Source organism: Crocodylus porosus, unplaced genomic scaffold (assembly GCF_001723895.1).
Source record: "Crocodylus porosus isolate Cpor-Errol unplaced genomic scaffold, CroPor_comp1, whole genome shotgun sequence".
Classification (NCBI taxonomy): Eukaryota; Metazoa; Chordata; order Crocodylia; family Crocodylidae; genus Crocodylus; species Crocodylus porosus.
This window is the reverse complement of record NW_017728910.1, coordinates 32,374,941-32,390,376: the sequence shown is the minus strand read 5'-3', so window position 1 is coordinate 32,390,376 and position 15,436 is coordinate 32,374,941. Positions and strand designations below refer to the sequence as shown.

The 15,436-nt window shown below is 40.7% G+C and overlaps 1 protein-coding gene and 1 long non-coding RNA gene across 2 annotated transcripts in view; both read right to left on the bottom strand.

Annotated features, from left to right (window-relative positions):
- SLC9A9 (solute carrier family 9 member A9) overlaps positions 1-15,436 on the bottom strand; it is a 416,256-nt gene that overhangs the window by 129,019 nt on the left and 271,801 nt on the right. The gene's annotated exons all lie outside the window — the stretch shown is intronic.
- Positions 4,745-15,436, bottom strand: part of LOC109308584 — a 20,283-nt gene continuing 9,591 nt past the window's right edge. Inside the window, exons 2-3 of the long non-coding RNA XR_002100644.1 lie at positions 15,163-15,165; positions 4,745-4,756 (exon numbers count right to left, since the gene is read on the bottom strand). This is a non-coding gene — a long non-coding RNA (uncharacterized LOC109308584). The remainder of the gene's footprint in view (positions 4,757-15,162; positions 15,166-15,436) is intronic.

The window sequence follows — 15,436 nt, the reverse complement described above, 5'->3', positions numbered from 1 at the left end:
GGCTGCCTGGGCAAGCTGATAGCAGGCTAGGTGCTGCAGGTGGGTAGGCTCTGCTGGAAAACAAAAAAGGATTGGACCTCTCACTGCTTCTGCCTTCAGCAGGCACCTGCTGAAGGAAGAAGTGGTGAGGGGCCTGATCCCTTTTTTCTGCAGAGCCTGCCTGCCTCTCACAGCTGGGTGAGCTGATAGCTGCAATATTGCAAATGAAACTACATCCAGATGTAGTTTCATTTGCAATGATGCAAGGTAATTAAAAAAACCCCAGTCTTGCATGTGTACACTCTGATGCCATTAAGCCACACACAGTGACATTTTCACCATGTGTACATGTTAATGGTGTTACACGTACAAGCACCCAAGGTGCCTAAATGTTCTTTTAGGGAGACTTATTCCTCAGTGCCTGCTTGACTATATCTTTCAACATTAATCACTGAAGTTAAACCTCAAGCACAGGTATCCAGATATAAATGGGTTAAGCTCATAGTATAATGGGCAAAACATCGGGCTTGGGAAGATTTACAAAGGAAGCAAAACCCTAATGTGAGTAACACTCTTCCTATGAGGTACCATCTTCATGATCTAAGTAGGGACTGCCAGATGAGACACAGAATTAGCTAACATCTCTTTTACTTCATTATGCTGAATCAGAAAAGAAACAGAGGCAATTCAAGAAATATAGAGCTTGCAATATGCAGGCAAATGAGGAACATTTTCAGGTTCACAAAGATTTTCTTGTTATTAAGGCAGCTGGCTGGGAGTTAGGAGGTCAGCCTTCAAAATACAGCTCTGCCACAGCATCTGGGCCCTCTTTGCCTACTTCAGTTCTCCCACTGTAAAATGAGTCTCATTGGTTGTCTCATTGCTTGTCTGTTTAAGTTGTAAGGATTATGGTTGGAACCTCATGGCACTACCATAAAAAAACCCAAACAATAGTACTAGATACCTTTGCACTGTCTTGACTGATGGTTCATTTTCCAAAGGTAGCTAGTACCCAATAACATGGGTCTCCAAGGGCTGTCCAAATGCAACTAAAACTTGCATGAGGCTTAGCTGATGTCCAGAAACCTGAATACTTTGAAGAGATTTTGTTTAAATGATTTATAACCCAATTTCTCAAGATGGCCATTAAACAGCATTTGTGACAGGAGTCTTGAATATTTTTGCATGAATAAACTTGTAGCTTGTGGCTATCCATCACCAACATATTCCAGTCAGTACAGAATTATTAACTGTAAAGACTAGAAACATGAACAAAATCTAAAGGAGATTGTTTCACTATTTTTAATAAATCATTAAAATTTAATTAAAAAACCTTCAAGATAAATAATGATTGCTTAGGCCATTATTCTTGTCCACAATTGGCAGTAACTGTGATCTGTATTGTTAACAAACTGACACCTAGATTCTCATTTTCTTTTTATATTTTTACCTCTCCATAGTAGCCTAAGAAAATGCTTTCAACAGTGTTTTTACTGTGCTACAATCTTGTGATTGACATAAATCCCGTGGGTCTGAGTTCAACCCATGTGCTACTTCAAATTAATATGAAAACACCTTGGTTTAAAATGTGAAATTAAAAAAAAGCAATAAAGGGTAAGACAGAATAATCACTGTTGGTTCATAAGAGTAAGAGCAAATCAGTTTAAATTCTTGCTGAGAAGGATTAAGGGAAATCATCATGTAAATGGTACTTCCTAAATGGACATGACAGCTGTTTGTTATGTGGATTATACATTCTCTCTCACATACCAAAATAAATCAAGAGTTTGATTTCAACCTATGGGAACTAGGCAATGGAAAGACCAAAACCTATATTTATCAAATGTTGAGGTCTGGACTTTGAATTTCATACAGGTGAGAACTGGACAGATAATTTGTTTGTAAATAAATTCAGAATACTAATTTGGAAGCTTTGAGCCATGGAATACTTACTGGTGGCTTGTGGGGAGCTGCTGGGCTGCATGGTGTTGTCCCCAATATTTGTAGCTGTTTCATCACATTAAAATACAGCTAAAACTGTGACACATACTTTTGTAATATAACCGTCCAAATAGGCAACGACCGGAGTTGTCATGAGATATTGAATGGAAGGGAAGGTGGATTGTGCAATTGGATATGGAGTTATAGGTTGTCCACCAGGCACTTAACAAGGTTTGATTCAAAGCTTGAATACCACCACTGTCCAAGTACAGTACTTAAAACAGTTCCCTATTGCCCTACACCCCTGTTGTAAGTTACATGCGTTCAAGTGAATGCAAAATGCTAACAAATAAGAAAAGTGGTGTTTTATACCCAATTTGGATTCATATTGCCCTTATTTAAATAACAGCACAAAGTCTCATGAAACAGTGAGCTAGATGATTACACATGAAACACCTTATATCTGACTGACTATTTAAATAATCCAGTTTTACTTCAATGCGACTTCACTGAAATCCCTGAAAATACACTGATGTCATACTGGCATAACACAGGATATGCCTATATAGCACAATGCAGGGCTATGTAGACATACCCATATGTTATTTAGAGCTAGCTCAGGCACCAGAAGCGTCATATTAGTATATCACTCTGCCTGGGCTAAATAGCCTTGAAGCTTGCTGTGAAAATGCAACTATACTGCTTCTGGTGCCCACACTAGAATTTAAGGCTTACTTTGATATCTCTGCAGTACAGCCCTACCCATGGTGGATAATTGGGGTAGTCTTAAAACTATGAACTATAGCAGGCTAAAACAATCTGTATAATACATACTTCCACGGCACTTTCTGAAATAATAATTTAAATTGTTGGAAGTACATGTGAATAATAGAGCAGTGAAATAAAGTGAACATGAAGGTTGACAGAAAACAAAATAATGAGCATTTAGTTCATTTACTGTGACAAAGTAACAATTAGGGTTTGTCTGCCTTCACATTCACTGGAAGTTTATTTTAATAGTCTATGATTCTGGGGTAAGGGAATGTCAGATGTTGCTTGTTACATTCCTCATTACTTTGTCACAGACAGACTGCTTGTTACACGATAGACCTTCAGTCTAGACTACTCTAGCTGGCATAGGAATCTGCATATATCATATCATATTTTTATCGTTATAGATACAGTAATAGTCTCAGAGGTCAGATCAGAAAATATAAATATTCATACTCTACTCCTTCATGATGCCATGAGATAACACTTAGAGCTAACTGAGTAGGTCTAACAATGGTTGAAGTTTAAAGGGTCTTATTGGGCTTTCTGCATAAGGATGGATTTCATTTACTGTATTCGTTACTTTCCTTTAATAATCAGTGAAATAGTTAAGATTTAGCAGCGTCTTTGTTTCAATCCCTGGTATAAATTACAGTAATATTAGGACATGTTATTTATACTTGGAGGAGGGGTTTTGGCACAGATACAGGAGAGGTAGTTAGCTGTATTAGTCTGAAGTCAGGCAGAATGCAGGATAGATATACACCTTATAAATCAAATAATACATATAGGGAGCATAAGCTTTTATGATGAATTCACCAGTTCATTAATCAGGGATACTCTAGCCATAGCTTCTACATTAGTCAGCCTATGGGGCACTATGCTTGTTGCACACCATGTGGGGATAGCTTCATGCTGAGTGAATAATCAGGAATCCCCAATCACTGTTTTCTAGTACTGCCAGAAAGAGACTTAGAATCTGGTGCTAGCCAAAAGAAACAATTTGCCTTCACTCCAGGCTTCAAAGATTTCTAGAACTGAATCCATGCTACATCAGAACATCTGTAGGATGTTTTTGAGTCCTTGGTATCTCAAGGACTGAAGTATATCTATTTATATGCATTTGAAGAGTGATCTTGTCTCCGAATAATTAAATGGTAAATTTAAGTTTCCTGTGTAAGATTTTCTCTTCTGCTGTATCATTGAGTTGTCTGCCAAGTTCATCCTAGTTTTTAGAGGACACTCAGGACTGTTAGACCTAAAACTTTACTTGTCTAGAGAGCTGACCCAATTAATAAATATAACCCTAAGGAATTATACCATGGGTCTGATTCTTTTCTTACTTACTAGCTGGGTTGTAATTCACTGAATTCAACAGGAGTCCTTGAGAGCATGAAGAATCTACAGTTTATTTATGACCTCTCATGGCTGTAGTATTATGATCATTAAAAGAAACTGCAGGATCCCCTGTAGTTCAGTGGTACAATCTTTGCCTACTACACAGGAGACCTGGGCTTGATTCCCAGACACTTATACAACTACAGCCATGGAGGCACAAACATCTGGACTCCGTCAGGTCTCTGGATTCTGTCTCAGTGGCCTGATGGAAGGTCTGGGCAGCCTCCACTCCTCTGAAAAATCCTGCCCAGGTATATGCATTGAAGGTCTGGGTGGTCTTCATGCATACACCATGATCCACCAAAAGAAACTGCCAACTGCTTCTGAAGTAAAGGACAGTGTAGAATAACTAGAGAGGCCCATGCTGCAGGCTTTGGAGCCAATATCTGATTTCTCCCTCCCAAAATATACATTGTTTAGATCCAAGCTTCTGCTTGTTTTAGCTTCAAACCCCACTACACACCCTCTTTCAACAGAAGTGTTTCCGCTGCAAATATGGCAGTTCTTGATTCCCCAGTGAGCATAATTTTATGTGGCATCCTCAAAGTCCTCACTTGTGGAGTCCCACAGGAATCCATCTTATTTCCTGTCCTATTATATCTATGTTTGGAGGGATCAAAAGCTTCTTCTAGGAACTACCTCCTGTTCACAAAAGACTATGTGTACCCTATTCTGCAGTTACTACTAGCCCTTTTGTTCCTTTAGATCAGGAATCATATAACTCATTCAGCAATTTTTAAGATGTCTGCATAATGCCTCAGAATCCAGGGCAGCTCTGCCAAACAACATGCTACACAGTACAATTATTTATACTGATGTTAGCTGCAGTGAAACTGCCCCTTACTGTACATTTTTTTTTGTTCCTCGCATTTTTATTTTCTGCAAACATTTCCCCCTATTTCTCTAGCTGCTTATAGCCACATGCTCCATTTCTCTTTCCAGAGCTTTTATTTAAATTCTAGTACACAGCCTGGCAAGCTACTTACTTTTCAACTTTTACAGATCTGTTTTCCGGAAGAACTGTTTCCTTAGCTATTTTCTTGTTGTATTTTCACTTCACAAAGAGAGACAGGAAGGAAAATAAAGTTTTTAATAAGAATGTATTTTTACTAGTTCAAATTTGAATGACTAACCTTTTAGTTTAAAGTTGGTGACAGACTCCTATACTAGTTTTCCTTATTCTGTATCCTTCTCTGGAAACCCTTTTTCACACAGTGTCTTTTCTGTGAACATAAATGTCTTCATACCTTTCTATTACTTCTTCAAAGCTTTCTTATCTCCTGTTTTCCCACCCAATCATTATGGATGGAATTGTATGCACTGAGTGCTTCTGTATCTGCCATTATAAAAACAGAGCACATATTTTCCCAACCTCTTGTTTTAGCTCACTCCCTATGGCTTGCAGATAGAGTCTGAATTGTAATATGAGAGCAAAGTTTTCAAAGCTCTCAGCATGAGCCTAACTGCTTCCATTGAAGTCAATATAAATGGTAGGAGAGCTGACCAACCCTGAATGCTTCTGCAGATCCCATCTCTAACCTTTTCTAAGTCCCCTCAGCACTCCTGGGGCTTCTTTATTGGAGTCATACAGATTGTGTGATGGCCATTTTAATCTTACCTCTTTCTGAGAGCTAAAATGATTTCGCTTTTACTTATTAGGGTAGAAACATGCCCATGGACCATTATCAGAGAGAGAGGCTGGTACCATAAAATCCTCCCCAGTCCCTTTTACCTCACAGCAACTCGTTTGCATGTACATCAGAAGTGCTTAACTGTCCTGAGATCAATTGTTTATGAGAAAATGAACAAAGTGAGGCAAATTGGGTCTTGCTTTAACATTTTTATGGCATACAATTCCAGTTTTGAGTAGTAGTAACTGTTTCATAGCACTCAGCAATACTGAACAACAGTTTAAAGGTATGGACAAACATGCACTTGGAAAGGGAAATGTTTCAAAAGGGCAATAGCTCTTACATTCCCACCCGCTGGGAATAATACAAATGCAGAACTGCTACATCTTTAACACTGTTTCATCCAGGGTTAAAGTTGGAGCCATTTTGCTACATTTGCATTGTTCCAGGTTGTCCCCATGTAACAATTAGAATGCAAGAAATGCTGTCCTTTTGAATCATTTTCCTTTTGAAATGGTTCCAAAGGTATGTGTCTTTAGGATGGGAAGTAAATTATACTGCAACTCAAATAATAGTAATATTCAAACTACAGCTACAAGAGAAATGGAAGCAGACACAATGTACCACAACTTGGCTAGTAAGTATACTGGACATAAATCTGATGTTGGTAAAATTGCTGTTTGATCTTTAATTCTTACAAACCTCAGTTTTGTTTCACTTGAAAGATAGCACTTCTAGCATTACAGCAGTCCTTAACACTGACTGGAGCATTGGTGTAGTGATGACCCAGAGAGAAGAATACCTCCTACCAGATCACTTGCACCACCTCCACGAATCCCTAGGTAGTTAATGGAGGTCTCCCATCTGAGTAGTGACCTAGGACATGCTAATTAAGCTTTGCTTAAGAGATCTGATAGGATCACAGCACAAAGCAACAAGGCTACCACAAGGTGATGGTCCTGTGTGCCATCAAGCTCACAATACTGTGACATATTGTTTTCAAAACAAAAAAGGGTTTTGAAACTGCATAAGTTGACTTCAATTACCATAAGTCAAATGACATTATGTTTTTAAAAATACCCAGTATAAGTCTGCATACAGGCTACAAGCATTATTGGCAAGTGATCAGACTGAAAAAGGGACCGGTGCTGATGCTAGGTGTTTTTTGCACGTCTGTGGTAGGGATGTTCAAGATGTTACAAAATGCTACATATACAAAGGCTTGCTCCTATGATCTTTGCAATAACAGAGCAGTACACTAATCAGACAGACACACACTTAAAGAGGTTCATCATCACCACAGTCCTCCCTGCACTATGAGGAATTCAGCATATCAAATGCTCATTACATAAGACTGAAACTTTATTAATAAAAAAACCCAATCTGAAACATGATTAAAAACATATTTTCATTTAATGCTAAGTGACAGAAACAATACCAAACCACAAGAATAATTTTTGCATGTAGTGAAAAAACTGCCTAAGTGTCCCAATTGCTACTTTTATGAACTCTACAGAGATAAATGCAGTTAAAAAAACAAAACAACAGGTGATGGTGGTGGGGGAAGGTGAGGAGGGGAACTGAGAGAAGAGTCAGGAATTAGGCCATTTTGTTGGCATCTTTCTTAGACTACTAATGAACTTCACCAGCCAGGAAAAATGAGAATTGACTTTATAAAAGATCTGCATAAGAAAAAGAAAGTGCGCAGATGTATTTTGACAATTTCCTACAGATGAAGCTAGTTAATTCTTGGCTCAGAAATAACAGTTCCCTCCAGTGAATTATGTCAGTGATTCTTACAGCAGTATAATGTTTGTTCTCTGAATCAGTTTAGGTGGCTGTTTCTTTATTTTCCTTGAACATAAAAAGCACAACTTTGGAAGGAAGCCCAGGCCATTGTAGATGCATTACATTACTGCTAATGTGATTAACTTAAAGTAAAACATTAAATGCTTTTGAGGCATTAGTCTAAATAATGAGATGACCAACTCTAACTTCCCTGGGTTCACAGCATGGGGAAACAAATATCAGACATGTGATCTTTCATGCTTTAAAACTGGTTCTCTGTGCTTTTTCATGCACAGTCCTCACAAACTGGGGAAAATTAAATTCAAAACAAGAGTATGTTACAATAGTCCCACCTATTATTATTCATGAAAAAAACTTGGTACATGTTGTTGATTTCACTGCTGGAAACTGGTGACAGCAAGTTGCTGAACTGAAACACTGACACAAGCTCTTAATGCTAATCTACCCACTTAAACTGCGCTTTGCACAGAGTTGACTGGAATCAGCTGTCTGTGTGTAAGGTTTTTATTTAATTTGCTATTTTAAAACCTAACACTCCTAAGGGCTGTCTGAAATGGTTAAAATGGCAAGAAATGGGGGCAGGTACTCATGCTGAACTGACTGTAGGACTGCATAAAGACAGCTATATTGTATGTTGGAGTTTGTGTATCCAGAGATGTACTACACATCTGTTTTGCCAACAGGTGAGTTAACATGACACACATGAATTCTTTCAATGGCTTCAACCATGCATGCATAATAACCTTGTCTAGGACTGAGCTCAATACACTCATACTCAGGTGAACTGCAGAAGTATTTTTCCTAGTCATAGTTATAGATCAAAACTTACATTATTTTTAATCTAGAAGTAAATCCTAGATACTGGTGAATATTCAGTCAACTGCTACTCACTTGTAAACACAACATTTATTTGTGAAATTATAAATTGCTCATTATTGTATGCAAACTCAGCTACAAACATGGTAGGCTTTACTAACTGCAGATGCTTCACTTTCCTCTTTAATCTATAATTATAAGTTAAATATTATGAATGAAGAACCCAGGACTGATGTCATATTGAACAGAATGCATGAGCTAGAATGTGTTATTCAGTGTGTATAATATACAATTTTGGTCCCATGAGTTTTAATGTAGAGAAAACTACCAGCAGACTGATGTACAGCCTTCAGAAAGCTACTGTGGGTAGAGGTGCATAAACAACAATGTCATTTTGGAAGATGCAGTGTTCTAAAGTACTATTTAATGGAACGTTTTATGACTGGCTATGTTTCTTTGTCTCTTTCATGTTTGGTTGCTCAAGTGTTTTAGTGACCCTATTGAATAGCAAAGTGACTCAGAAATACAACTATTTAGTTTTCTATTATATAATTTTAGTTGTACAGACTTTTTAAACATTCTCTATAAGTGAAGTATACTTGGAAATACAAAGGTACTAAGTATGAGGGACAAAAGTCTGCTTGAGACAGGCAGAGGGAAGATAAACTATTAAAAATTGTTGTTTTGCTAACTTCATATTTTTCTGAAGTAAGCTTTCTATTAACAAAAGTAAAGACACCCTGTTGCCAAGGGGTGACCTTTATCTGACAAAGGCAAATAAAAATCACTCTTAGTTTTGACCATTCATTCTTGGTAAAAAGGACCAAAAATATTTTACAAAATCATGAAAGAATGAAAATATTAGAGGCACGTGCAATGGAAAAAATGAAGCAGTATTGACAGATGCACCAATATCTGCTAGCAGGAGGACACTAACACCACAAGTATTGAGGCAATGATCATCAACTTCGTTGGACCAGCTGTGCCACCTACATGTCTGACTCTAGATTCCCAAAGCAAGATTTAGTCTCCCAGCTCAGCCAAGGCGTATGTGCAAGAGGAGAGCACAGAAAGTGCTTCAAGGACATCCTCAAGACCAACTTAAAAAATTGCAACATTGATGTCAACTCAATGGGAGACTATCGCCCAGGACTGCCCCAAATGGAGGAAGAGTCTGCTGCAGAGATCTCAGTACTTTGAAATCTCATGACAACAACAGCAGACAGAAAAGGGGGAGAAACAGAAACACTGTGTTATGAAATCCAGCACCAACCACCTCACATGGAAACACATGTCCAAGCTACAGTAAAGTTTGTTGAACCCAGATAGGCCTCATCCACCATCTTTGGGCACACAGATAAGACAGTCATGGAAGACAATCATCCTAGACTGCAAGGGATTGGCAAAGAAAAGAAGATAGGATACAAGATGATTGCTTAACTAAGAGCTGCCAAGGTTGGTTGTAATTATAACAAGCAAACAAAAATGCCTATAACACTCCCTCTTCTTTTGGAGAGAAGACATATTTACAAATAGGTTTTAAAAAGGATAATTAGTTATTATGTTACCTGCACAAGACAATATTGTGCAAGACACCCTGGAGAGCTTGCAGTATAAAAGATGAAAGTGAGAAGGCAGGATGTTTTGGGAGGCCCGGAGGAAGGATTAATTAATGATACCTTTAAAATGTATCACTTCCTTTTGTGGGGAAGAAGAGAACACACATCTTTTCCATTCTTGTATAAATGTATCACAATTTATGGTTCATGTAATAAATATGACTATATCTGTGGAATTTGTGTTACATAAATTGGAAAGTCTCATTGCTTGATAATCTGAATAACATGCAACATAAATGATAGCAAGCTGGCCTAAGGACATTATGCTTTAGATGGCAGACTGATATGGCAGCATGAAGGATGCTTTGACATGGCTTAGGCTCTACCCAGAGATAAATTCAAGACAACGTTCCTCATTTAGAGTCAAACTGTTTGCATAGGTGGTTGTATTACTAATATATTTGAAAAAGCCTCAAAACACAATTTGGGGGTGAGAGATGTGCTACAAAGCCTTTTTTTTTTAAATTAGTGAATTGAATACCCTTGGTATTCCTGACTTCCAGATGTAGGAGTGGTTTTTGTGACCTTTGAAATTCTTTTTGTAAAAGTTGTTGTAAGGGTAAAGTTTTTATAAGCATTTTTAGCATATAGGAGCCTCACTTTCAGAACCATTCATACTCCTAAGACATAGATCCTATTGATTTCAATGGGAATTAGGCCCCTAAATGCAAAGATCTTATCTAAATGTAAGTCAATAAGTCTGAGTTCAAGAGTCATTGGGTCAGAAAGAGAGTGAGAGGTCAAGGCACTCATCTGAGAGGAGGAGACCCAGATTTCAGAACTGCTTGTATTTTAATAATAAATAGTCAATTATTCTCTATTAAAAGTATTCAGGCATACTCTAGGGACTAGGGATTGGAACAGATCTTCTGCCCAAACACAGAGTGTCCTAATCACTGGGCTACAGAAGCAGGTCAATGGTATGTACCCTTTTTGGCCTGGGAATGTTGAAACAGGAGGGTAACAAGTACTCCCTACCTAAAACATCCTGTAGTCTATAGCATTCTGCTTAGGACACAGATATGGCTTTGTTTACTCTGAGGTGGAGGGCAGAACTGAACCCAAGAACACTGGGGTATGTGCTCTAACCATCCCTCCATTACTGTCTCCTCCCTTTGATCATGTCTTGAAAGGAAGCAGCAGGGGCCAATGCAACCAGTTCCTGTGTGTGTGATCTGAGAATTCCTACCAGGTCAAGTCCCTCAAAAGCCCTTGGCCCTGCTCAGGCTCATTGTACCTGCAGCAGTAGAACTTTTGGGTGATTGGAAAGTTTAGGATCACAAATTTTGGCATCTCTGAACTTTAGGTTTCTGTAGGGATAGACAGAAACTAAGGGTTTTCAGCTCTGTAACTTTAGATTTAGGCACCACTTTTGTAACTCTGGCACCACCAAGTCCATCTCCTTTTATTGGACCTAATCCTGAGCTGGCAAACTCTTGTCAAGACGCATGGATGACAGATGCTTTGTATGTGCATGATGTTATTATTGTTACAAGGCAAACACTAAGGAAGACAACAGCTGTAGGTCAGCTCTGTATTGTGTTTGTAATTATAACTTAAATTTAAGGCAAAGTTCTGATTAAAAGGCAAAACATCAAGCCTTGACCGTTTATTTTTATGTTCCTTCTTCAACTGCTTTTAGAACAGAGTAATATGTGGCTCTCCTGAAGTGTGGATAGGGTGAATCTAATATGCCTCAAGGCATCTGTAAACATACATGGCTTTTTTTGGTCCATTTTTAAAAATTAAATTTGATTTCACATATCTTCAGTTGACTTGGTATAGGAGATGGCTGTATCAGGGGGGCTACCAGGCTGATCTCCATGAGGCCTGCCCACCTGTTCTTGGGCTAACCACCTGCCTTCTTGCCCACCATGCCTTGGTCTTAATTAATTATTTAATAGATGTAATTAGGCGGGAGGCTGCTCATTTTCTGCCCTGCTGCTAGGGGGTGCTATCTGCGGCTCCATTCCTTCCCTACACCGCAGCCCAAGCCTTGCTGATGACATCCTGATGTTCTCATACGTGCCAGTCCCCCATGATGGGGCCCAGAATCCTGCTGTAGGACTCCCAACTGAGTTCCTCCCTTTAGACGGACTCTGCCGCTGTCATACTGGGTAACACATCTCCCTGCCACCAGTTCCCCTTCGGGTTTGGTCCCCTCATTGGGACCTTTGGCTCACACTAGCTCCAGGCCAGTTGGGACCCCAGGCCCCTGGCTCTTGGGCATCCCTCTCGGTGGGCCTCCTTGCCCTTCTGACTCTCCAGATCCTGGCCCCCACCTGGGCCAGTCAGGGGAAGCTCTGGCAGGCCTTGATGTATGACCCATACTCTTATCCCAGGGTCCCCCTCTCTGGGACCTCCTCCACAGATGTGGGGAGCTGGGGTTACCTCACACCTCAACTGGTGCCCCAGGGTCTCACAGGGGACTCTCACTCTCCCCAAGGCAGCAGGTCGTGGTGCTACTACTGGTGTTATATTTGACCCAAACGCTGCCTCCCAGAATTGGAGGACTTCCTGGAGCCAGGACTCAGCTCTCTTGCCCTCTGGCTGAGCCCCACTCTCCCTTCACAGGGCTCCACGCACTGCCCCCCTCACACTGGGGGGCTCCACACTGCTCGTAACACCCCCTGTACTTGGGGTCTCGGGGCTTCCCTCCACAGGTGGGCTCAGGTGGCTGTAGCCATGCCTGGCCCCAACTCTTCTCCTCGGGGTCTCAAACCTCCACAACTACCTCCGGTGTACTGCGACCCACCCTAAGGTGAGGGCTAGGGGTTAAGGCACCCTGACCTGCCTTTCACGGGGATGATCACTGGCCTGGTATTTCCTGGGGGCTCCCGCAACACTGGGAGCCCCACCAGGCCACCCACTCCTGGCAGGGTGTAGCTTCCAGTCATACCCAGGACCAGGAGCCTCCTACCATCCCCTACAGCTCCTCTCTTATCTCCAAATGAAACTCAGAAGCTCTCAGGCCAGCAATGTTGTTGCCTCCCCTCCAGCAGCCAAACTGCCTTGTTTATATAGGCATCCCTGAGCCTAAAATGGCTGCCCTCATTAGGCACCTGGAGATTGCCAGCTCCAGGGCCTTAAAGTGGCAGGCACACATAGTGCCCTGCCACAATGGCCTTCCAAGAAAGACTTGTGTGCCCTCTATTTTGACAGCTTATTTAAAAGTATGATTTTTTCTCTCATTCTGGTTTAGCAAAGTCACAATGGTTATCAATGAAATAGGAAAAATATGAATGCAGATATCTAAACAGAAACAGGAAGTGAAAGGCTCAGGCACTGATCTGTAATGCAACTCCAACCTCTGGCTATTTTTCACTTGGCATACATACCCATTTCTATAACAAAGATCTGGGCTTCGTAAAAGGGAGAAAATGTTAAATGGACTTTCAAGATTCAATTTATATGACTAACAAAATAGTGATAGCTCTTTGAAGGAAGTGAAGGGAGAAAAACATGCAGCAATTGGTATTATATCTTTAAGTGCATTGAAATCAATTACTTCCTTGCTGAGATAAGAGAGAATTTTCTCATTTAAGCCTCACAGGTGTACTGACTAGCAAATTATTGTTGGGCTGTTTCTTCTATGATAATTAACAATATAAAAGGCCTGCATTACAGTATAATTAGCTGTTTACTAAATGCTAAAAGCCCGTACTGTAGCACAGAAACACTAGGCTAGTAAATCCCTGTTTTAATTAATATTTTTATGTTTATTTAATTACAAAATCATATTATAGACCAGGAATTATAGCTTTCATGCCACTCACTGGCATAGTCCTGAATTTTAGAGGGAAAATGTAATGAAAATCTAGGTGCTCTACATTCTCCATTCTTCCCAGTTAAAAAAGACTAATTGGGTTATCTTAATGAAGCAGGAGTGGAATTCTGATTCTAACCTGAAAACACCCATATATAGGGCATTTGAAATGTCCACTGTGAAACTGTAAGCCATGCAGTTCTCTCTGTGTTTTCAATTACAATGGAAAGCATTCAAGATATGTGAAAACATCTGTTTGCAGTTACAACAAACCCTGTCTGATATTCAGGGAAACAGGGGCAGTATGTCAGAATTCTAGGTTGGACATTAGCTTGCCTTAGATGCAGTGGTATTCATTAATTAAGCATAGCTGTCCCTTGGAGCTTTCATAGAAATCACAGAAATTAAGGGCTGGAAGGGACCTTGAAAGATTGTTGAGCCCAAACTCCCTGCTCTGGGCAGGAATATTTTTGAGATCAGATTATCCCAGCAAGGTGTCTGTCCAGTTTCCTCTTGAAGACTTCCAAGGTTGAGGACTACATCACCTCCTTGGGAAGTCTATTCCAGATCCTGGTTACCCTATGTAAAGAAGTTCTTCCTGAAACTATCTACCAACAGTTTATGGCCACTGCTTCTTGTCCTTCCCTGGGGCTCCCTGGTGAACAGCTTTCACCAGTGGTGCTTGAATTGAATCTTGGGGATCAAATGGGAGGACTGCTGGACCAGTGCAAACATCCTCCATGAAGCTGCATCCACCAGCATCGAAGCCTTGCTCTTGAGAAATCAACTCTGATTGATGGGCCACTGCATCCAGATGTCTGAGAACCATCTCCCTCACCAGATTCTCTTTTCCCAGCTCTCCATTGGCCAGTGCTCAAAGGACAGCCAAAGGAAATGGTACAAAGACACATTCACAGTTGCCCTCAAGCACAGAAGCATTGACCCCAATGGCTGGGAGGAGCAAGCTGCTGACCGTTCGGTGTGGCACCACCTGGTCTACCAAGGCACGCACCACTTCAAGGCTCAATGACTTGATACTGAGGTGGAATGGCAGCAGTGGAGGAAAGAGACCAACCTGGAGCTGCAAATCCCTCTCCCTGGTGCAACAACATGCCCCCATTGCTGAAGAATGTGTATATCCAGAATCAGGCTCCTCAGCCACCTGAGGACCCATCAAGCCTGAAGGATGTCATCCTCTACTTTGAGGGACTGTCGATGATGACATTCTTGTGGCTCATCTCTGGACCCTTTCAAGATTCTCCATGTCTTTTTTGAAGTGCAGCACCCAGAACTGAACACAGTATTCTACCTGGGGTCTCACTTCCTTTGCCAATGCATTACAAGCAGGGCTAATGCATCCTAGTATGTTATTATTTCTGTTGACTACAGCATTGCACTGGCATCTCATGTTCATCCTGTGATCAAGTATAACTGGCTGATCTCATATGGTGAGCTTTAAACTAGCCTTGCTGGGGGAAGGGGCCTCAGGAAGATGAGGAGACACCACCTGAGCTAGACAGGTGACAAATGCAAGGAGTGCCCAGGTAAGAAACAGGGATCCAGACAGTCTCCCAAATTGGGGGGTGGCACACGCAGCTAGGCAAGGCCTTAAATGCCTTTAGTATGGGGAACAAACAGGAGGAACTCGCCTTCAGAATAGCCAGTTCAGACCCAGACATAATAGGGCTTACAGAAACATGGTGGGA